The sequence below is a fragment of the Frankliniella occidentalis genome, unplaced genomic scaffold (assembly GCF_000697945.3).
Source record: "Frankliniella occidentalis isolate FOCC.00 unplaced genomic scaffold, Focc_3.1 Scaffold6, whole genome shotgun sequence".
Classification (NCBI taxonomy): Eukaryota; Metazoa; Arthropoda; class Insecta; order Thysanoptera; family Thripidae; genus Frankliniella; species Frankliniella occidentalis.
Genome location: NW_026267136.1, coordinates 2,839,505 through 2,845,072, shown reverse-complemented (window position 1 = coordinate 2,845,072; position 5,568 = coordinate 2,839,505). Strand labels below are relative to the sequence as shown.

At 55.8% G+C, this 5,568-nt stretch overlaps 1 protein-coding gene across 4 annotated transcripts in view; it reads right to left on the bottom strand.

Moving 5' to 3' along the window:
- Nucleotides 1-5,568, bottom strand: part of LOC113207744 (visual system homeobox 2-like) — an 82,456-nt gene that overhangs the window by 35,108 nt on the left and 41,780 nt on the right. The gene's annotated exons all lie outside the window — the stretch shown is intronic.

Sequence of the window (5,568 nt, the reverse complement as noted above, 5' to 3'; positions counted from 1 at the left end):
CCCCCGCGGCACGACGCGCCACCCCCCGCGCCGCCCCCGCTTTTGTCGGAATGAAGAGGGGCCCAAGCAGTCGCCATACGCGCCACCAGTAGATAACGCTGAGCAGATCGCCTGTGCATGCACGCCGAGACCCCTCCTGTAAGCACCGCACCGTCCGTGGAGTCCACCGCAGATTATACATGCTGGGGGACCACGATGTGAAAGAGTTTGGTGCGTATGGGCTTCACGGGAAAATTTTCCGCGAGAAATAATGTTTGGAAGGTTACGATTTTAAATTCTTAAATCACAAAATTATTACGAATCGGCTTTCCGACGTTATAGGAGGATAAACACGGTATGTTCCGATTTCCATGCTGTTTGGGAAACACCAAGCAGAAACCCACCATACAGCAACTAGGTGTTGCTTGATTTTCTCGAACTTCATCAAACGCAAGGCGCAAGGCTGTTATTTTAAACCATCGTGTGGACCATTTGCAGAGGCATTTTTTCCTTCCCCTCCAGGGGACGAGGGGTTGACAGGGTGTACAGAGGGTGGAGGACAGCAGGACGGAAAGAGAGAGGAGCAGCCCCCAACTCTCTCTCTCTCACTATCTCACCCTCCAACCCCCTAGACATGCAGACTGCCGGGGGCGCACCTCGTTCCCTGGAAACACCTCGGCATAATACGGCCGTGTGCTGTACGGGCTTATGATTGCACCTCTCTCCCGGAGAGAAGGAGAGGGGTGGGAGACAGAAACAGAAAGAGGCTTAGAGGAGAAGAGAGAGAGAGAGAGAGAGAGAGGAAGAGAGGGAGGGAGCGAGAGAGAGCGGGGGAGAGTGGGACCTCTCTTACCCCCTCCGGTGGGAAGCCTCATTCACCCGACCATAACTCGAATTTCCGGTTATTCTCGCGTTTCGCCGGGACCATGGGCCCCCCGGCGTTCCTCTTCACCTCCTCCTCCCTCTCCCCCATCCCTACCCCTTCCTACCTACCTCCCCTTTCCAGGGACCTCTCCGCCTCAGCATTCACCGCCCTGCCCCGGCCTGGCGCTCCTCACTGCTTCTACTCCAGGAGGAGCCAGGGGGGCTTTCGTTCTCCAGCATTTATTTTATTTTCCCCGCAGCAGTGCTACTAGCACTACTTACTTCTTTTCATCCTCTTCTCCACTTGCTCCCTTTTTCTGGTTTACTCCAGGCAACTACCTCATCTCTCTCTCCGTCTCACCCCACTGACCCGACAGAACAGGACGTTACCGGGGCAGCGCAGGGTGGCGGCCGGGGCTGACCGAGGCGGGGCACATCGAAGATGTCGTCTGTTTTCTTACTCCCACGTCCTGTCTTTGGGTTGGCAGTTTTTTCCTTACATGTACTTTTGTTTACAGGCGTTCTCCATTTTATTCCCTGCGGGTGCTTCGCGGCGGCGGCGCGGCGGTCACGGAGCGCCCAGGGTCCCTGCACGCGGGGCATACAATTCAAGGCTGTTTACGACTCCGACCAGGGTGGCGGGGCGTAGCGGGGCGTGGCGGAGCGTGGCGGGGCGCGCATCATATACCCAAAGCCAGTGCAGACACACCCCGCGGGCCCACATACTACACGCCACAACACCAAATAAACTGCCCCCTCCTCCCTACCCGACCTCGGCCCCCGCTCTCGCCCAGCCATGGCGAACATCTCATGGCGTCCCTCCGGGGGACGCTCGCGAACCAGGACTGTCCCACTGCGAGCGGAGCACGCTCCTTTGTTCCTGACTGGGCACGACATGTGCACGGTGAAAAAAAAACCTCGCCGTAAATATGAAAGCGAGAAATCACTGGGTAATTATTTTCTTGGTCGAAGTTAAATGACAATAAGGTATTCTCATCGTAAATTTACATATCTTATTATTTGTGAAGTAGTCTACCAGCTAGAGAAAAATTTTAAAAGCATTAATCAGAGGCTACTGAAATATCGAGACCATTCAGCTCTCGCAATAGCGTCGCAGCTCATGGGGGAGATTATAAGGCAAAATCATTACGTCGAAAGTGCCCTCTGAAGGCCGCTGACCGATCGACCGCAGCCAGAACTCATCAGTCAGAGCGCTGCTTGTGTGGTGATCGGACACATGCCAGTTAGCACCAGCATTGATTGTACTGACCACCTACCACCCCACCCTCCCCCGCCACCACCCCCTGCGGGCCTCGTACCCCTGGGGACGGAGGAGAGAAGAGGGGAGCGGAAACACTCCGGCATCTGATTACAACTTAACGCTCGATTAACGCAAAAACGTTTCAATCCACAATACGAGCGGGCGGATTATACTGCGTGAGAGCGAGAGAGACAGGGAGAGACAGAGAGAGGGGGGTGGGGGTGGAGGACTGCGAGTAGGCGTGGATAATGTGGGTGCTAAACTCGAAACTTCCACTTTACCGACGTGCGTCCATACAGTGTGTTCGCAACATGCGCGTTAGGCCGGCTGTCGCCACTCGACGCAAATGTTAAATTGTTTCGATAACACCTAAACGAACATGTACACCCGCTGAAACGTTGCATTTTAAATGCAAAGCTTATTATTTTTCCTCGCGTGTAAAATTCTGAACCGTGTGATTTTAGGAAAAAAAAATTGCAATGCGCTTAAAAAAAAAAAAAAAAAATACAGGCTTTTGCGTCTTCACAAGCTAACATACATTATTTCATCTGTCTTCGGCGCAGCAGCACAATTCGACATATCAAAGTAAGTAGAAAAGTACACGAGCTGGACCGAATCACCCTTGCCCTTCGTGTGCGGTAAAGTGAATTGAGGAGGCATCATCGCCTCCCCACGGCACGGGCACCGGCCCCTCCCCCCCATGAACCTTTTCCAGAGCAGATCGACTCCAAACAATCAATTTAAGGAGCGCCCGTGCCGGCTATGGGAAGGGCCTGGTCTACCCCCCCCCCCTCTTTCCATGTAGTACCCCCCTAGGGACGTGTTGCAGGGAGAGAAGAGGAGACGAAAGGAGACGAGCGAGCGAGAGAGTCTATCGTGTCCCACCGCGCACCCGCTCTCCCAGGGGACCAAGCAACTGCCAACTAATTTTCTACCGCGTGATGTAACATGTGCACCATAGCCGCCCGACACCTCACCAGCGGGCCGGTTTAATTTCTTTCAAGTGGGGCAAATCCCCTCTTCTTTTACGTCTTCTCTCTCTCTCTTTTTTTCTCTCTCTCTCTCTCTCTCTCTCCTCTCTCTCGCTCCCTTCCTCCCTCCCTCTCACATTCCACACGGACTCTGCGCCCGCTGCTGAACACAACCACGACGTAAGTAGGCAGCCCCAAATGAAAACCGCGTGTTTAGAGAGCGAATGAATGACGACACTCTCTCTCTCTCTCTCTCCCCACACACACACGCTCACACCTATTCGCTGTTCCACTCTGAATGTTGTTTTTTTCCCCTCCACCCAACGCGGAGGTAGGGAGAGCCGCGCCCATGACGCCCCACGGGGCCTCGCCCCCCCCCCCTCCTTTCCTGCGCCCTCCTCCCCGACGCCCCGCCCCGCCCTCGCCACGGTCGGGATTAAATTATTTGTCCCTTTGGGTGGCGCCCGGCGGGCTGCAGGGCTCAGTGGGGAGGCTGGCGAGGGCTGGCGAGGGGCCCGGAGCGCCCGGAGCAGAGGGGCCGCGCGGACGGGGCGCGCTCAAAGACTCAATTGGAAAACAAGGATTAATCAATTTAAATGCACAATGGGGGGGGGGGGAGTCCCCCGAGCGCGCGTTCAATCCTGGCGATATGCCCGCACGCCGGCATACAAAGGTCGACTTTTCCTCTTAAACCCCGCGCACCCACCCTCCTGCCGTTCCCCCTGATTTCCTCCACCATTCCTTCCTGCTTTTTCCTCCCGCCGCACTGCTGGCCACGCGGCGCTCGCGGTCTACTTCGGCCACTCTGCTCCATCCAAAATAAACCGGCGGGGTCGCCCGTCGTCGGACATGCATATCAAGAAGGATGACAAATGTTCCTCCACAAATCCCTTTCACCTCGCGCTCCCGGCGCGTTGGGGCTGCGCTACGCTACGCCACCCATCCTCTCCCTTACTGCCCCTTGGGCCCGTCCATAACGCGACCCTCCCGCATGCCACGCGCCCAACACGTTGTGTTGACATGCTGTCGATTGCCTTTTTATCATTTTCCCCCCCTCTCCAATTTTTTTTTCTTCCGCAAGGGGGTTTGGTCCAGTGCGGGGGATTTAAGGGAGAGAGAGAGGGGGGCTAAGGGGCGAGGCTGGGGGCCATTCTGAGTGGGCAGTGAGACACGTCTTGAAGAGAGACGGAGGGGTCTACTGCCCCGCGGGCGGGCATGCAAAGGGGCTGCGGGCGGGGCGGGGTGGGTCGGGGGTGATGTGGGTGCCCGCGCGCGAGGGTTCGAGAGGAGAAGAGAGAAGTGTGTGTGTGTGTGTGAGGGGAAAGGAGAAGGAGGGAGAGGGAGAAAGAGGAGGAGGAGAGAAAAACGGAAAGGGGCGTCCGCAGCCAACACTTTGGGGCGCGGCCACCGACCCGACGACGACGCCTCGCGAAGCGCGCGGTGCCAGCAAAGAACTGCACTTAAACTTTGACTTATCGACGCTACTACTGCTCGTCCCCTCTCGGTACAAACTTTTCACCTCAGAGTGTGTGTGTGTGTGTGTTCCCCCCGAAAATCAAAACATGATTTTCCTGCCTGCTGGTTGTTGTGCGGGGTCTGCTCGCGCGCCTGCTGGAAGTCACGCTGTACCGCACAGCAGCCGCGCGGGCGCGTTGCCTACCGTCACGGCGCCATCACCGCGCGGTCAGCGCCGGGTGGAGGATATAGTATACAAAGCACCGTTCCTCTTTCAAATAAACACTGAAAAGAAAACGAAAAGCGGGTTTGCTGCGTTGTCGCGTCCAGAGGCGTGTGGCTCTGAGTGGCCGAGAGAAATGCGTGTATGAGAATAGCTCTCTGGTGCCTCCAGTCTGGTGAGGCCGGCCGGAGACACATTCCGGGCGGGCCTGGGGCTTGGGGCGCAGTCGCAGTCTGGGGCTTATTATACATACGAAATACATCAGCATTACTTCGAGCAACCAAACTCATACTATTAGGTCATTGATCGGCCCTCTCTTTTCAGCAAAAAATTATATTTTGTGACTCGTGTCGCATTGAAAATTAATTTGTGAAGTTTAGAAAGGGACAGACCGATACTACGTCCCTGTCAATATAGACATAGGGCTCGGGTAGGAAAACGCTCACGCGTAAAGAAGGTGTAGTGTAGAGTAATAGTATTTTGCATGTGGAGTCGTAAGCAGAGGAAAAAAGATAAAACCAGCAGAATGAATAGGCTGGGGGAGGGGCAAAGTGAGAGGGGTAGAAAGAAGAGGGGACATGGAGAAGGGGAGGGGAGTAAGCGCGAGAAGGGAGGGAGGGGATTGGGGATGCCAAGCCGAGGCAGAGGGGTAGCAGAAGACCTTATGAAATACCACTTGGCTATTAATAGTATTTACGAGTCAGGGAGGCCACCCTGCAGGCCACCTGCCCTTCCTGCCCTGATGAGCTGCGGGCCTAGCATTCCTCTCGCGTCCCTCCCCCCTCCTTCTCTCTCTCTCTCTCTCTCTCTCTCTC